Raw genomic sequence first — 16,857 nt, forward strand, 5'->3', positions numbered from 1 at the left:
AAAGAAGAGGAATCGTTTTGATGTGCAGAGAGCCAATGACCTCATATATGTCTCATCAAATTTGAAGATGCTTTCCAAGTCAGAGCAAAGTGATGATTTCCGCGGAGTGGGCACTTGCAGAGGATGATCCTATCCCTGAGACACAAATAGATGCAGAGGGAGAGATTAAGACAACACCACTTGAGGATGATTTTTTGGATCAAATGGACTATGCAGAGCCAGTTGACATTCAGTTGGCACCATGGGCCAACATGTAGAGTCTAGAGTCTAGACCTCTTGAGTCTTGAGTCTTGACTTTTGACTCGAGTCCTTCCCTTTTTGACTCCCATTTATGCTAAACTCTACTTATCCACTCTTCACTTGTAAATCATTATGTTTTTCCCTTTGGCGAGGATGATTGATGCTTGATCACCACACCAACGGTGTACCGTGTCGCGCACGCCGCACGCCCTTTGTTATATTTTGGTATTATGTAATATGAGTGCAAAACCCACTTTTTCTTTGCAATCTTGTGCTCTTAGTGTTCACTGTTGTCTCAGTATTAAATTTGCAAAGAGCTAGTGCTTTTTAAAGTGCATCCCTTGTCGCGTCCCCCGTCCCCTGTTTTGCCACGTCCTTCTCCTCGGGACCCGCCACGTCCCCTAGACCCGTCCCTGTCCTTGTCCCCATGTGACCATGACGTTTGGTACCGAGCACTAGACTGTGGTTTTTGCTACATCGCCCGAGGTGGACAAAGCTTTGGGCAGATTTGTGTAGACTTGATCACTACCCAGATAGCTATACATCCCCACTTGATTAGAGTATCTTTATCCCTAGGTGGATCGTGTGGTTTGTTATGGGATTTTTCCTCATGATATCAATTTACATCTTTCAAGGTTTTTTTCATATTTCCTGTATATTTGGCATATGGTCGATTTTTATGTAATGCAAAGGGTCAAAGCCCCACTTTTATTGCACGCGTGCGCACACACAGAGAGAGAGAGAGAGAGAGAGAGAGAGAGAGAGAGAGAGAGAGAGAGAGAGAGAGAGAGAGAGAGAGAGAGAGAGAGAGAGAGAGAGAGAGAGAGAGAGAGAGAGAGAGAGAGAGAGAGAGAGAGAGAGAGAGAGAGAGAGAGAGAGAGAGATCTGCCTGCACTGCCTGCGCTATCGCGTAACCCTAACTGCGCGAGCTCTGCTACTGCACCGCCTGCGCGCGAATTCCTGCCCTGCTGCGTGCGCAAATCAGCCTTGCTGCCTGCGCGAAGCCTAGCTCTGCCTGCCGCGCGACCTGCCTGCAGAACCCTAATCCCACGAAACCCTAATTTCGTCAACCCTAATTCTGTGAAATCCCGTAAACCCTAACTGTCCCAACCCTTACTGTGAGCATCTCTCTACCGCCTGCAAGAGAAAGAGAGAAAGAGAGCAAGAGAGAGAGAGAGAAAGAATCCAAGCTTCCTTTTGGGCCTTGCTTTTCCCGTTTGTCAGTCTCACCCACTCTTCATGGCGGCTTTGCCGGTCTCGAGTGCTCCACATGGCGCTCCATCACCACTTGCCTGTCGCGTGGACTGTACTGGCGACCTGTTGACACGCATTGACTCCAAAATACAACACTTGGCACAACATGCCTTGGTTGGCCGGATGATTGGACAGTCTCCACCTCGCTCTTCTATACGTGATTGGTGTCACACTGCATTGGGCACTACTCAGGGACGGGTTTCGGAGCTTACATTCCTTGGCAGGGGCATATTCATGGTACGTCTTTCAGATCCCGCCACTACCTGAGCTCTCTTGGCTCGCTCTCCGATACTCTCTGATCGCAAGATGATATACTTGACAAGGTGGTATCCCGAGTTTACTACTGAGGAGTTTGACAGTCGACACCTTATTCCCAGATTCCCTCTGACGCTCTCCTTCCCGGATATGCCTCTCCATTTTATTGATGAGCATCTCCTTCAGATGATTGCTGCTCATTTTGGCACAGTAGTTCCAAGATCCTGCATCTTCTCATCTGGTCCACCTCACATTTAGGTCCTGGTGTTTGGGGATACTTCATTACCAGATACAGTTACTGTGGCAGTGCGCGATCGAGACTACTCTTGCCGAATGGTAGTCACTGGCCGCCCAGGACAGTGCTTACGTTGTCACGAGATGGGACACTTGGCACGAGATTGCCCCACCCTGCCACGCCATCGACGACCACAACAGTCGGCTCGTGGCACTCATGCTCAGCCACGTCAGCGTTAACAACCGTTTCCTCCTACTACTCGAGCACCCCAGCAACCTACAGGTGCTCCTTGAGCTTCGACACTCCATGTTCCTCCCCCCGCTTCAGCTCCTACTGAGACTGCTTGGCAGACAGTGGGTCGTAACCATTCCTTCCGTCCTCGTCAGCAATCTACAACGCATGCAGCCCCCAGTGTTACCTCTCCTGCTCCCTCTCAAGTTTCCACTACCCCCTTACCCCCAGCTTCTCCTCGCCATTCTTCTTCTTCAGCACAGGATCACTTACCCCTGCTACCAGCTCCTCCTTCACTTGCCGTTTCCCCGCCCGCTCCTTCCTCCCTTCCCGAGATCCCTATTCCCATGCAGATGGATCTTTCCCCGCTCTTACCTCTCCCTTTTCGTCCTCTCCCTCTCGCCCTTACTCCTCCCCCTCCACCTTCTGGTCCTCCCCCTCCATCAGCCGCTCATACCTACGTCCCACGCAGTTTTCTCAGCTCTTGCCCTCTTTCTTGGGGCACTCATCGGGCTGAAATGTGAGGTGACTCAGAAGGACCATTGCGGGTGCAGCTCTACCTTATGCATCACAAGCCAGGTTGTGTTCCCTCTTTAATAGGCAGTCGCTCTCAGCCCATCCATTCCTTTTTCCTTCCATTCCACGCAGCTCAGGAATGGTCTGAGGATCAGGTTCTACATTTTGTGCATGCCCAATCTATGGCTCAGCTTCATTTATGGTTGTCTACTTCCGCTCCGGATATATTGTCTCCACATTTCCCTTCCTGTATTGGTGCTATGGAATGGAGTGATGTTTATGCTTGCTATTCATTGCCTATGGTCATTCATGTATCCTCAGATGTGGTGCTTCCTATGTCTATGCGCATTTGGGGTGTCAAAGCTGCAGCATCGGTAATGCAATGTAAACAAGCTGAGGTCCGTAGTTGGTGCAATGAAACACCATATTTTAGAGAGGGCTTGCGGGTTGCTTTCCTACCGCCCGAAGCTCACCCCTTGGATGGCCCAACTGCCTCCAAGAAGATGCGCAGTTAGTCAGATGCTTTACCACTACTTTCATGCAGACTATGGATTTACATGTAGTTTCTTGGAATGCTAATGGTTTACAGACTTCTCGGGTAAGAGGTTCCCGTAAGCTTTTACTTCGCAGAGATTTACACGCTCATGTAGTAGGCATTGTGGATATATTACTAGTTCAGGAGCATAAGATTGCCACTCCTTTTGGTAATCTCATGCCCTCGGGCGCTCACACTTTTTGGGAGCCTGCTCTGGGCATTCATGGACAGAGTTGCGGTGTATGCATTTCAGTGGGGTCACGTTACTTGGCCTCAGTTCAGCAGCATGGCACCCTTGTCGCTGGCAGAGCAGTTTATGTTTCTATTCGGATTCGAGACTCTATCATTGGTTTTATGTCAGTCTATGCACCCACTACTCCTCGGGAGAGGGCTACTTTTTGGTCCTCCTTGGCTGCCGCTCTACCTGCTGGGACTCTTGGGTTGTTGGAGGCGACTTCAACAACGTCGAGAGCGATTCTGATTGGTGATCCATCATACCTCCAGGTTTTTCATCCATTTCTCTCGAAGAGCAGCCAGCTTGGGATCGATTTCTTCTAGCTATTCAAGGTGTTGACACCTGGCACATTCCCTCTTTTGGTCACCACCCTGCTACACTTCACTACTCGTGGGGATTTCAGAGACAACAGGGGAGATTATTAGAGAGACTTGATCGTTTTTACATTGGTCCTTGGGCAGCAGCTCTAGGTGGATTTACTACTATTTGGAGAGGGACCAGCCTCTCAGATCATTTCCCCATCTCCTTGTTTATCTCCTTCACTAGATCCTCTGCACAGAGACGAGGCTGCCGCATCCCTGACAGTGTTCTCACCACTGAAATTGTGCAGCAACAGATTCGTGACTTATGGTCCACGGGTGCTTCTTATTGTGGTCCCCCTGGAGAGTTCCTTGCTCATTGCATTACTCAGTCTAGTATTTACTGCCGTGATCAGACTGCTATCATTCATCGTCAGTTGAGAGTACGCGAGTCTGATCTTCACATTCCTCTTGGTTCCACACATCGCTTGCTTGAAGAATGGCCTCAGGATGCTTATCTCGCTGCTAGACAGACAGAGCTCACAGAGGAAATTCGTCGCGTACAGGAGGCTAGGTCTGAGTTCACTCATCATGCTTCAGTATCTCATTGGATAGCTAAAGCTGATCGAATGAATAAAGACTTCTTCGTTGCGCATAAAGAGCGACCTCCTGGCACCACCCTTTAGACTTTGTGCGATGCTCAGGGGACACTTCATATGCATCCTGATGTTATTCTTGATATGTCTGCAGATTATTTTGAGGCATTGTTCACTGCTGATGTATGCACTACTGAGGTTTTACTTGCCCGTGAGTAGATTTGGCATCACACCCGACGCCGTTGTACAGACACTATGGCCGAGATCTTGTTGGCACCCTTCACACTTGCATAGCTTCATGCTGCTATTGAGTCTCGATCCATCCTCCTGCCCAAGAGAGGATGGCCTGACTAGAGGTTTCTTTCTGACTTATTGGGATGTATTGCATATACCACTGCTTCGTGGTTGTCAGGACATCTTTGCATTAGGATATATGCATCCGGATCTTTGCTCAGGTCTCATATCTCTTATTCCGAAAGGGGGTGACACCACTCAGCTCCGCCAGTGGAGACCTATTACCCTACTTCCTTCGGTCTATAAGATATTAGCGTTACTGATCAGCCATCGCTTGTGGCCGTTCTTACCAGATATTATTCATACTTCTCAGACAGGCTTTGTCATGGATCGATGCATATTGGATAATATCTTCACTTTTTATGAGGCAGTAGAGTGGGTCAGAACATCTTCTAAACCTCTCGCTTTTTTCATCATTGACTTCGAGAAAGCATATGATCGTGTTGAGTGGGACTTTCTCGAAGGATCATTAGCCCGGATGGGTTTCCCTTCGAGATGGATCACAGGCATTTCCGCTCTCTTCAGGATTGCCAGCAGTGCTATTACTATTGGTGGTCGTGTCAGTCGCAGTTTTGAGCTTTCTCGATCTGTCCGTCAGGGATGTCCTTTAGCAGCATATCTGTATCTATTTGTCGGAGAGACTATGTCTGATTTTCTTCGTGCTCAGAGTCATGCATTTCGTGGCTTGACCATGCCAGTCCCTTCAGCTCCGGACCTTATCGATCAGGAGTTTGCAGATGACACTATGCTGATGTTGCGCTATTTGCTAGCAGCTCTTGATGCAATGCGGGAGGCCCTGGAGGTTTTCTGCATTGCCAGTGGTGCACGCATTAACTGGCATAAATCCTATGGGTTACTGGTTGGTAGTGATGACATACCTACTTGGGGGGTAGTTGATGGTTTCACATGGCTGCAGCTGGGTGAGACATGCAGATATCTAGGCTTTCAGGTTGGATTTGATGTTTCCTCGCAGCAACAGTTTGCACCCGTACTACAGTCTATTCGCAGGAAGCTATGTCATTGGTCTTCTCGTTATCTGTTGTTGGCTGGCCGTGCATTGGTCGCCAACCAGGTCATTCTGGCTACAGTATGGTATACGGCCTCTTGTTGGATGCTACATCTTGGAGTGATAGCTCAACTCCGCAGACTAGTGCAGAACTTTTTATGGAGTGGCACAGATGGGACTACTGATACTCGTGCGCGAGTTCGTTGGTCCACGATTATTCGTCCTAGGGCAGAGGGAGGCCTTGGCATTATTGATTGGTGACTCAGCTGGGAGTTTTTGTCTTTCGTCCAGGTTTTGGAATGCATGAGCAGCAATTGCTTTGAGGAGTCTCATGTTCGGAATGTAGTCTCTTCTTGGAATGCAATGATTGCGGAATTAACCCAATAGAGGCAGGGTCATGAAGCTGGCTATTTTCGACAAATGCCAAGACGGGACAACTCTCCAAATGCAATCACTTGCACTTGCATCTTGCAGGCATGTAGCACTATTGAAGACTTTTACGACATCAAAATTCACGATGATATTGTTAGTCTATGGCGGCTGGAGAAAGATGTGCTTGACAATGCTTGCCCGGCATTTATGCCAAATGTGATGCCCTTATGACGGAAGCCGGCCACCCAAACGCCAAGGGCCCATAGCCCAAAGGCCCAAGGGCCCATAACTAATTTTAAGGGCCGCCCGCCCAAAAAGAAACAAAGGGCCAATATGATGCCTTTTATTTGTTGCTTAACATTGCCTGGCCGAATTGTATGCCAAATATGGTGCCTTTGATAATGCCAGCCATAGGTCATAACCTAAAGGCCGTCCACTAAGACCGGCCGCCCACCAACTTAAAGGCCGCCCAACAAACTAAGTAGGGGCTTGAGTGTGAATAAAAGAGAAAAGAAAAAGCGAAGAGATGGCGTGCAGGCAAGAAACGGCGTAGGGGAGAAGGAGAAATGGCTCGCACTGCGCTCTCTGGAGCTCGAGTGGCTTCGACACAGAAACGAGAATTTCTCTATATGCTTTGGCTCCCATTTTCGGAACCCTTCCATGCGAATTCGTGCAGGTCGACCTTCGCAGTGCCACATCACCAAAAGGCCGTGCCCATTAGCGATATCGCTAATGGGTTAGCCGGGAATAGAAAGAGGAGAGTTTCCCATGCAGCCAAAAGAGGCTACTATAAAAAGGAGGGAGCGGCTCTTTTGTGTCTTCTTCGGGGCATTCCTTAGTAGGAGAATCCAAGCCTTTTCTTGAACCAAGTTTTATCATAATCATAAGCTCTCTAAACCAAGCTTCCCTAATCCGCTTGTCAAGCTTCCATAACCCGCTTAAGCCAAAGCCTCTCGAACTCATTAGCCATCAATCTTAAGCTCTAAGCCAAGCTTCCATAAGCTCTCTAAGCCAAATCTACTCGGATCACATTTAGCCATGATAAGCCTAAGCTCTCTAAGCCAATAATCCTTGACACTCATTATCCATCATAAGCCCAAGCTTGCCTAATCCGCTTAAGAAGCTTCCATAATCCGTTTAAGCAAACTATCCTCGAATCTCCAAGCCATCATAATCCTAAGCTCTAAACCCAAGCTCCCATAGCCATAGCGGGAAGAAATTCAACTGTCTCACAACCTTGAAGCAACAGAAAGAAAACGAAGCAGATCAAGGCAGTTTTTGGCATAACAATTAAGGCAAAAGAGCTTATTTGGTATTGTTTCATGGACCAGACATTATCATCATTATTGAAGCTTGATTTCCTTAATTAACACTTGGATTAAGGCAGTTTAAACCTTGTAAGGAGCTTAAACTCCTCCATTAATATTTGATTAAGCAGGGATACTGTTGATTATTTGATTTGAGTTATCAGTCTTCAGAATCTAGATGAAACTGTCTGTTTTAAGCTCTGTCGTCATTAATCGTGTCTGCTGCAACTCTCTTCCTCGCACCTATCACAGCCAGAGGCGCCGTGCCTTCCCGGATCACCTTTCAAACACAAATCCCCCGACAGCGCTGCTGGCCTTCATTGAGCGATGATGAAGCCCCTCTATCCTTTTTTGAGTACATAGTCTCCCTTGGAGGGAGGCTTCTTTTACAAATCCGGCATCCACCTCAATGGCCACGCCTGTCAGAGGCATGACAGGATCAACACATCCTCCTAGTTTTTCAGCGACAATTTGTGTCTTGCATCTGAGCCCTACGGATCAGCCACAAGATATTTTTTTCCCCTGTGGATGATAGTATATGCTGGATTATATGTAGGCACTTGGTCGGCAATCACTACACACCTTTTTTCAAGGCTTGCCGACAGATTCGGTCTTCCTACTTACTTCCTTAGGATATAGAGCAGGCACTCTACAAATGATACTAGATGCAGGTCATGAGTTGGATTTTTGCCACTGAGAGACTGTTTTCATCATGATATACAACATCATGCTTTGGTCCCTGGACCATGTGGAAGGCTCGCTATGCCACATTCAGGGCTCTCAGTCCTCCTCTTTCTCCACCGTTTTGACAACCATTTGGACAAAGCTGTTGCATATTCTTGGGAGTCGGTGGGACTCTTCAATTGGCTCCTCAAGGGCAGCGGAGCAGTGTCCATGCGTATTTCTTCATAGATGGGCAAGATCGTCAGTTCTTTTCCGTCGAGATCATGGCCACATCACATGAAATTATGAACCCCCACATTTAGAGGCCGCCTCGATGTTTATATAGGTCACACCTTGTTAGCCACTTTTGTACTCTCTCTGGGTGATAGGCCATTGTGCATCTCTAGAGGTCTGTTACGTACACAGAATACAGTCCCTTTTCATATATATATATATATATATATATATATATATATATATATATATATATATATATATATATATATATATATATATAGAGAGAGAGAGAGAGAGAGAGAGAGAGAGAGAGAGAGAGAGAGAGAGAGAGAGAGAGAGAGAGAGAGAGAGAGAGAGAGAGAGAGAGAGAGATTTCCTTATATTAGAGGTGGAAGTCAGCCTATGAGATAAATCAAATATACATGTCCGTGCCCTCCATCTATGGGGAAAAGTTCAAAGTAACAAAATGTGGTGATGTGGTAGGGGAGGATTGGATGATTTATGGGAGGCAAGGATACATGGTTAGGGGGGGCGGTGTGTAAAAGCTCTTCCTCTAGGGGGTATGGGTGTACATCTATATGCTCAGAGAAGTACAATCATGAAGTGTATTAAGCTGACTAGCTTCATTCTATGTCAATTTAGGGATGTAAGATCTGGTACATGGGTGGGTGTGGCGTAAGGGTTGCACGTATGATTGCGGCTGGGTCTGCTAGCATTTGAGCAAATCTCTCTTGGGTTGCCTTTTGGTGGCAAGCTTGGATCTCCTGGATCTGTATGCGATGGAGTCTCGGAGCTTTGTATCCTAGAGCTCGGGGACGTCTCCTAGCTCTGGAGTCTGAGCATCCCAACTTACTATAGGGTGACCTCTTTGTGTGTTAGTGTGACGGGTGGTAGTAAGGTTATGGTCCTCTGGGAGAAGTCTGTAAGTTGTGACTGTGTGCCACTCTGTTGCCGCTACAGGTGCCAACAATGTCTCTCTGTCTATGTATCTCCTCTAGAAACGTCCAATTGGTGCCGATCTTCAGACTTCATGGTTTGTCGTACGGCGGGCTGTCTTGGGAAAAGAGCCTCGTATCTCTCTCTAATACTCAAATGCTCTATATCTGTAGACTTAGTGTTCCTCATCCTCAATCACCCTCTCTGTGCAAAGCTAGCACAACCTCTTAGCTCGGGGGTATGACTGGCTCTTCCTATCTCTATCTCTAGACTCTAGCTAGTGTGATGATACGCAAATCTGACCAATCGCCACTTGTGAGCTATGTGGCATGTATATGTCCATGCAACGTGGTCTTTGGACGAACCCCTTGTCTAGCATGATCAAGAAGTGCTGATTGTTATATGGCATCTTCGAGGGAAGAGGCTGTCTAGGTGTGAGTCATGTCTCTCTGATGTAGAGCTGCCATAGATCCTGTTTGAGTATTGTGTTCCTTTGAATGTGTGAGAGCTCGATGAAGGGTGAGTTAAGGTAGTACTGGAAGGGTGTAATCTATCCATGCCTAGTCCATGTGCTCCAAACTACTCTCTCACTTGCAAGTACCAAGAATCCTACTCACCTAACTCTAAAATCTATCTAGAGGCCTTGAAGGCTTTGCATGTGAGTCTATCTGATGGCATCTCTCTTACCCTTTGATTGATGCAAATTGTTGAAAAATAGCCTCGACTAGTGTGGGTGGAGTAGCTAACTCTGCTCGAATAATGTCATGTGGTATCGAGGGCTTGGTTGCAGAACAAGCACGATATCATACATATCTATGGTCTCTCAATCTGTGTCCATGAGGTGGCTGATAGTCTAGGAGCCCATACTGTTGCAACATACATTTTCCTCTCTAGCATGGCCAAAGCCGCATAGCCTTTGATGAGTCTGTGTCCGTAGCCGCCTTTGCCATGGTGAAGCGCCTCTGGGTTGGCAAAGGTGATTCCCAAGTATTCATCAGACTCCACTACCCCTACCTCTCCACCTACAATCATAAAGACTGCCCCATTGGATTGCCCCGGAAGTAGGAAGAATCATGACCTTGGTTTTCCCAAGGTTCATTGTCAGCCCTCTCTGTGTACAAAAGTCATCAAGAGCCTTGAGGTGTCGCTGTAAGTCCTGCTGTGACTTAGAGATCAAAACAATGACGTCATCATAAAGTATGATATGTACTGGGGTACCTCCAAGGGTTTGCACCCTCGCCACTGGCTTGTAGTATGTAATCTGAGATCTCATCAATGTAGATCCTGAAGAATCGGGGAGAGTGGACATCCTTGCTTCACACCAATGGTGCTAGTAAAGGTTTTGATTAGCCTCCGAGGCAGCGCGGGAACGCCCCCTAGCCCCCGTTCCGGCGTTCCGGGGGGCAGTTCCCTTCGTGAACGTTCCGAGACGTCCCGGAACGTTTGACATTCCGGGTGGCCAGTGCAAACCGGAACGGCCGTTCTGGAACGTTCCGGAACGCCCCTGGAACGGCCAACGGCTACAAACAAATTTGGCAAAAATTGAAAAAATTGAAGTAAATGTTTGGGCTTTGTTTTGAAGTGTGCAAGGCCTCAAGGACTCATAAAATGCACCCCCCTCCCCCTTTCTCTCCACAAGCTAATCCTCAAGGCTCAAGCTCTCTCCCTCTCACACTCTCAAGATCTCTCCCTCTCAAGACTCACTCTCTCAAGGCTCAAGGCTTCACGCCTTCAAGCTCTCTTCCTCTCCCTCCCACTCTCTCAAATCTCTCCCTCTCCCTCCCTCTCTCTCTCTCTCTCTCTCTCTCTCTCTCTCTCTCTCTCTCATCATCATCATCTAGTCATAGCAAGGTTGAATGGTCTTCAAAACGAGTTTTTTGTGAGTATTAGAGTCAAAGCACTCTAATACTCCTTGTATTTAAACACAAAGAGCTAAAAATGCACTATTTGGGTGTTTTTTATACCTCCCGTTCCGCGCCGTTCCCGTTCTGGACCCCTAGCCGTTCCCCCGTTCCGCAGGGATCCCATCGCCGTTCCCGTTCCGTGTTCCGGGTAACTATGCTCTCATTGCCTCTTGCTCATATAAAGCATATATAGCCTTGGTCATCTGTAAAGGTACAATTAAGCTTTGGAGGTGTTGAAAGAGTCTCTCACATGGAACTGTATCAAATGCCTTGCGGAAGTCCACAAAGCAACAATGTAGTCTCTTCTTCTGTGCTTTTACCCCATCAATGACGAGGTAGCGTAGAACGAAGATGTTATCTGTAGTAGAGAAGGCTCTTTGAAACCTACCTGGCCAGGGGCTTTGAGTCCCTCCCTCTCTGCATAGGAGCTGAGCTCTGCCTCAAGTACTGCTCCGTAGAGTTTGCCCATGGTGTGGCCGATCATGATGGTCCTGTAATTCATTGGGTCTAGGGTGTTGCCGACTTGTGGATAGACACAGTAGTGTGTCTAGTCCACTCCTCTGGGAAGCCCTCTGCCATAGCCCTGTTAAAGATGTGTCTAATCAACGGGGCTATGTTGTCGGCTATGTAAATGAGGTGCTCACTCTGTAATGGTGTGTGGTCAATAGATATGCAGTGTTGTAGTCGGCGTATTGATCGTGTTACTATATCTGTGGTGAAGAACGTGGAGATGGTAGGTCGCGGCTCGAGTGGCTCTAAGATGAGAGGCTGCCAAGGGGCCTCATACAACCTCTCTACATAATCATGCCGTGCTTATGGGTCCTCAATGGGTGTGGTTGGGTCGGGATCCATGTTGAGTGTGGAGTCTATTTTGAGTCGGAAGGCATGTCGCATCTCCTCCTCCTCAAGGGTAGTGTGTATAAGAAGAGATCTGTTCTTCTTGGCACCCACTTTAGCCTCCTCCTTGACCTCTTTCTTGATGCTCCGCTTCACTACCTCCACCCATCCTTCTTTGGTGACCTCCATCTTGCCCTCGATACTCTCGGTGATTGCTTTTGTAAGCTCTTCTTTGATGGCTTCTTTGTTTGTCTTGGCAATCTCTCTATCTTCACATGATGTACGATCTCGGAGAGAGGCGATCTCCGCCTTGTGTATGTCTATCTCTTCCTTTATTTTTTCTCTACTTAGTCCATTCCTCTCTATCTTGCATCCACTCTTTGAGCAAGTTCGCTTTCTTTTTCCTTTTTATTCCTCTATCTCCTTTCTCCATTCTTTCATCTCCTTTCCAATGTGGAGAGCCGTTTGTTGGTGGCTGCAATTGTGGAGATATTGCTTGCCACAGGAGAAGCCGCTTTGCTCGTCATGGAGGCCATGAAGAGAGAGAGAGAGAGAGAGAGAGAGAGAGAGAGAGAGAGAGAGAGAGAGAGAGAGAGAGAGAGAGAGAGAGATGTGCTTGATAAGTTGGCTCTTATATTGCGTGATGGATATAGTTTCCTTAATCTTCTTAAACGATTCTTTAAGGTCTCTACTATACTTATCAAGAGAAAATATCTTCTCAAGTGTCTTGACTATCAATGGGAGCTTGGTTCTTCCTTGAATTATCTCAAAGGGTACCTTTCTTGTAGAAGTATGTACAGTGTTATTGTACACATACTCTACTAGGGGTAAATACTTTTCCGATTGATCTCTTTGATCTACTTCCGTAACATAGGTTTGAGTAAATCCATGATGGTTGACTTTGCTGTCTCACTATGGCCATCTGTTTGTGGGTGATAAGCCAAAAGAGAAATTCAATTTAGTACCCAAATTTTCAAAGAAACCCTTACAAAACTTGCTAGTCATTCTTGGATTTTTGTCGGATACTATAAATGTTGGTAAGCCATAATACTTAAAGATCTGCAAGATAAAGGGGATTGCCATATGGTGTGCTTTAATAGATTAAAAGGAAATATCAAGAATTCATATAGGCCAAAAGTTGTTGGAAAGGCCGTCTCCTAAATGTCTTTAGGCACTATCCTTATCTGATGATAGTTACTTTTAGATCTATTCTACTAAAGTAGGTAGATCCTTGTAGCTTATTGAATAGATCTTCTATCCTTGGGACAAGGAATCTATTCTTTATGATTATCCGATTAAGTGCTTGATAGTCCACACACATTCTATAAGTACCATCTTTCTTTTGCACTAGGAGAAATGGTGAATAAAATGGAAATGAACTAGGTTTGGCAATCCCTTTTTCTACAAGCTCGCTCACTTGCCTTATAATCTCCTCTTGTTGAGCGGGTGAGACCCGCTAAGGAGGCTTATTAGGAGGTGAACTACCAGGTAGAAGTTCTATGGAATGATCATCTTGTGCTCTTTTGGGAGGTAACTCCCTAGGAATGTCATTCGTAAATATACCTTGAAGCTCATTTAGGGAACTAGAGAATTCTGACTCCTCTTCAGTTTCATTATGCACATGTGCATCTTCCTTAGACTCTTTGACAAAAACCATGTAACAAGAAATAGAGCTCTTCATTACTTTGTCTAAAGCTTGAGTTTGTATAAGTGGTATGGTGCTACCCGTACCATTTACATGAAGTGTCACATCCTTAGCTCTATAGGAGGATGACATTTTTTTTAGGAAACTTTATAGTGGGAGCCATGCGATCAAACCATGGTGCCCCAAGATAACATCTTCATGCTTGAGTGGGGAGATGAAGAAATCTTCTTTGTCAACATAGCATTGCACATGGAGGCTTAGCTTCCCAATCAACGGAGTGACTGAGGCCTCTTGCCCTCTTAGAGCTCCATTTGCTTTCACCACATCCCACATCTCAAAGTCATGGATTGCTAGCTTAGTAGCTAGCTCAACAAAGATAAAGTTGTGGGTGAGCCAGGATCAAAAAGTATGAAAGCATCATGCTCTCGTACTTTTTCCCAAGCATAAGAGAGTGGTGCTCCTTTGCAATGGCCTTCCTCTTCTAGAGCTTCCACCATGGTAGCTCTAGGACGGTCATTATGTTTATTCTCTCTTAGGACTCGCCCGAGAAACGTGTCATTGCTCCCCACATTTGAAGCACTTGTGATCTTTAAGATAACGCTTAACCTCTTCAGGTGAAAGTTTGTTTTTACCTTTGTAGCCTCTTAGAGCTCCATCTGCTTTTACCACATCCCCCATCTCAAAGTCATGGATTGCTAGATTATTTGCTAGCTCAACAGAGATAAATTAGTGGGTGGAGCTAGGACCAAAAAGTATCAAAGCATCATGCTCTCATATTTTTCCCCAAGCATAAGAGACTGGTGCTCCTCTGCAATGGCCTTCCTCTTCTAGAGCTCCCATCATGGTAGCTCTAGGAGGGTCATTACGTTTACTTCTCTTAGGACTCTCCCGAGAAACATGTCCTTGCTCTCGTTATTTGAAGCACTTGTGATCTTTGCAATAACGCTCAACCTCTTTAGGTGAAAGTTTGTTTTTACCTTTGTAGCCTTTAGTATGTTTTATGAAGAATTTCGTCTTGTTTCGACCCTAAGACTTCTTTTAAATGTTTATAAGTTTTACGTTTATGTATACCATGAATCAAGCTTGCGGCAGCTTAGTCTCTCAAGCATCTAGTAGACCTTGTCAATCTACTATGAAAGATGATTAGGGTTAAGTAAAAACATGTTTGTAATAGGACTAGCTATGATTGTATTTTCCCTACTTCATAGTTGAGGACGACTATGACTTCAAGGAAGAGGTAATGTCATGAAAATTAGGAAGTAACCTTCTAAAAGTATTTTACATCTTAATTAGCCACTTAAGTCCAGGGAAATAATAGAGAAGAAGTGAAGTTGATTTAAGTGCTTATGAACTGGCTTGGTGAAAGGCTTGGGACCAAAAAGAGAGAAGGCCATGAAAGGGCAAGGGTAATTGCTATTTAGTTATCTCTGTCATAGGTAAAGGTCAAGGAAGCATGAATATATCTTCAAAAGCCTTGATTAAAGATACAAGACAAAGATGGCGCTGAGCAATTATATGAGGCTAAAAAAAATAGAAAGTATCTATGCTAAGTTCAAGTCATTAAAACAACTCTCTAGACTCCAAGAGTGAAGTATGGAAATGCTTAGGATAAATTTCTAACTTGCCACAAGTTGTCTAACTGTAGCCGGTCTAAATTTAGCAGGTCTTAAGAGTAGTTTGAGGGCACCTCCAAAGCATTGTGCCAAGGTTTCGCATAGAAGGTGAAGTTTCAAAGCCCATTTTTACCAAAGTGCATTCTAATTTAACAGATCCTAAATTAGCAGGTAGGCTGTAGTCCGGGTCCGTTTCATATAGCCTCTAAGATTTGTGCAAAGGTCTTGGACTCCAGGTAATTAAGTTGAAGGGTAAGTTTATGGTTTTTAATTAATGATTTGAAAAATTAACAGCCTAAGGATATATCAACCTCACCATTTTTTGTAAGTTGAATCTAGTCCCTCTTTACTAAGTGCCATGCCACATATTCAAAGTGCTTGGACTTACTTTTTGGGAAGTTAGCAAGTGTATAAGTATGTGTGTGGGAATGTTCCCTTGCCAATTTAAAGTCAAAAGAAAGAGGGGATGAGTTGTGCAAAAATTAAAACGGTAAGGAGAATAGAAGTCTTGCTCATGCATAAAGTTGCACTTTTGAATCTTTAATTCTCATTGGTCCAAACAATAAGTATTCCATTTGAAGACTCTTTGGCAAATGGGGACAAGTGTTTGAGCATACATGAATTGCATTTTAGAGTATTCACTTCTTATCGGTGCATGTGGTAAGCATTCCAATTCAATACTCTTAGCAAGTTTGCAAGAATACAAAAAGGAAGGACTCGTTGAGTTCTCCTATCTCTCTTTTTTTTTTTCATTCTCATTCTCATTCTCTCGAGTGAAAAAAAAGTAAGCTTTCTTTCTCCCTCACACAAGAGATGGTTTTTATGCTGAAGCACTTGCTATGGATGCAAATCCAAACAAACGAAAGCTTCTTCTTCTTCATCTCTACTATTCTATTATGCTAAGCCATGCTAGAGATTGCCCTTGAGTAAGCGTACAGGGAATTTTCTTGCTTGAAAAATACTTCTTTTACCTTCATTTACCTCTTACCCCGCAGTTCTTCTCCTTGCTGGATGTGTAGGGCTTGGGAAGGAGGGTTACACCATGGACACTTGAAGAACACTATCTTTTGGGTTCGAGGAAAGCTCCGCAAGAGCACAAGTTGTATTGTAATCAAACCTTTCTTTGAGGGAGAATGAGGGGGGATCGACTCCAAGCAAATCCGGTCCTCATCAAGTTGTCAATCTCTTTAAATTATGTGCATGGTTTCAGCGATTTGATGTGTTATTGTGTAAAGAAATCAGCCCGTCGGTACAACCTAAGGTCTCCTCTTTAATCTCTCTCTTCTAAGAAAACCTCTCCCTTTTCATAAGTTAAAATTCCGCTAAATCTAGAATAGTATTAGATTCTCTGGCATCGCCCCTGTTTTGTGAAAGGCTCAACCATATGATGGAATGTCGTAATGAAATTATGTGAAGTACTAAGGGGAGCTGACTTAATGATAAGCAAGGGGGAAGCTTGAAGTAGAGGGGCAGCCTTGAGCAACGGCAAGGAGCCAGCTTGTCAAGCACATCTCTCTCTCTCTCTCTCTCTCCATGGCCTCCATGACAAGCAAAGTGGCTTCTCTTGTGGCAAGCAAACTCTCCCTAATCGCAACCACCAACAAATAGATCTCCATATTCGAAAGGAGATGAAAGAATGGAGGATGG

The 16,857-nt window shown here is 45.5% G+C and overlaps 1 long non-coding RNA gene across 1 annotated transcript in view; it reads left to right on the forward strand.

The window, feature by feature from the left end:
- The window catches only part of LOC147418423 (uncharacterized), a 73,541-nt gene extending 57,070 nt beyond the window's left edge, over positions 1-16,471 (forward strand). The window contains exon 3 of the long non-coding RNA XR_015187297.1: positions 16,230-16,471. This is a non-coding gene — a long non-coding RNA (uncharacterized LOC147418423). The remainder of the gene's footprint in view (positions 1-16,229) is intronic.
- Positions 16,472-16,857: the final 386 nt, after the last annotated feature.

The sequence above is a fragment of the Adiantum capillus-veneris genome, chromosome 30, assembly GCF_014529385.1.
Source record: "Adiantum capillus-veneris isolate H3 chromosome 30, ASM1452938v2, whole genome shotgun sequence".
Lineage (NCBI taxonomy): Eukaryota > Viridiplantae > Streptophyta > Polypodiopsida > Polypodiales > Pteridaceae > Adiantum > Adiantum capillus-veneris.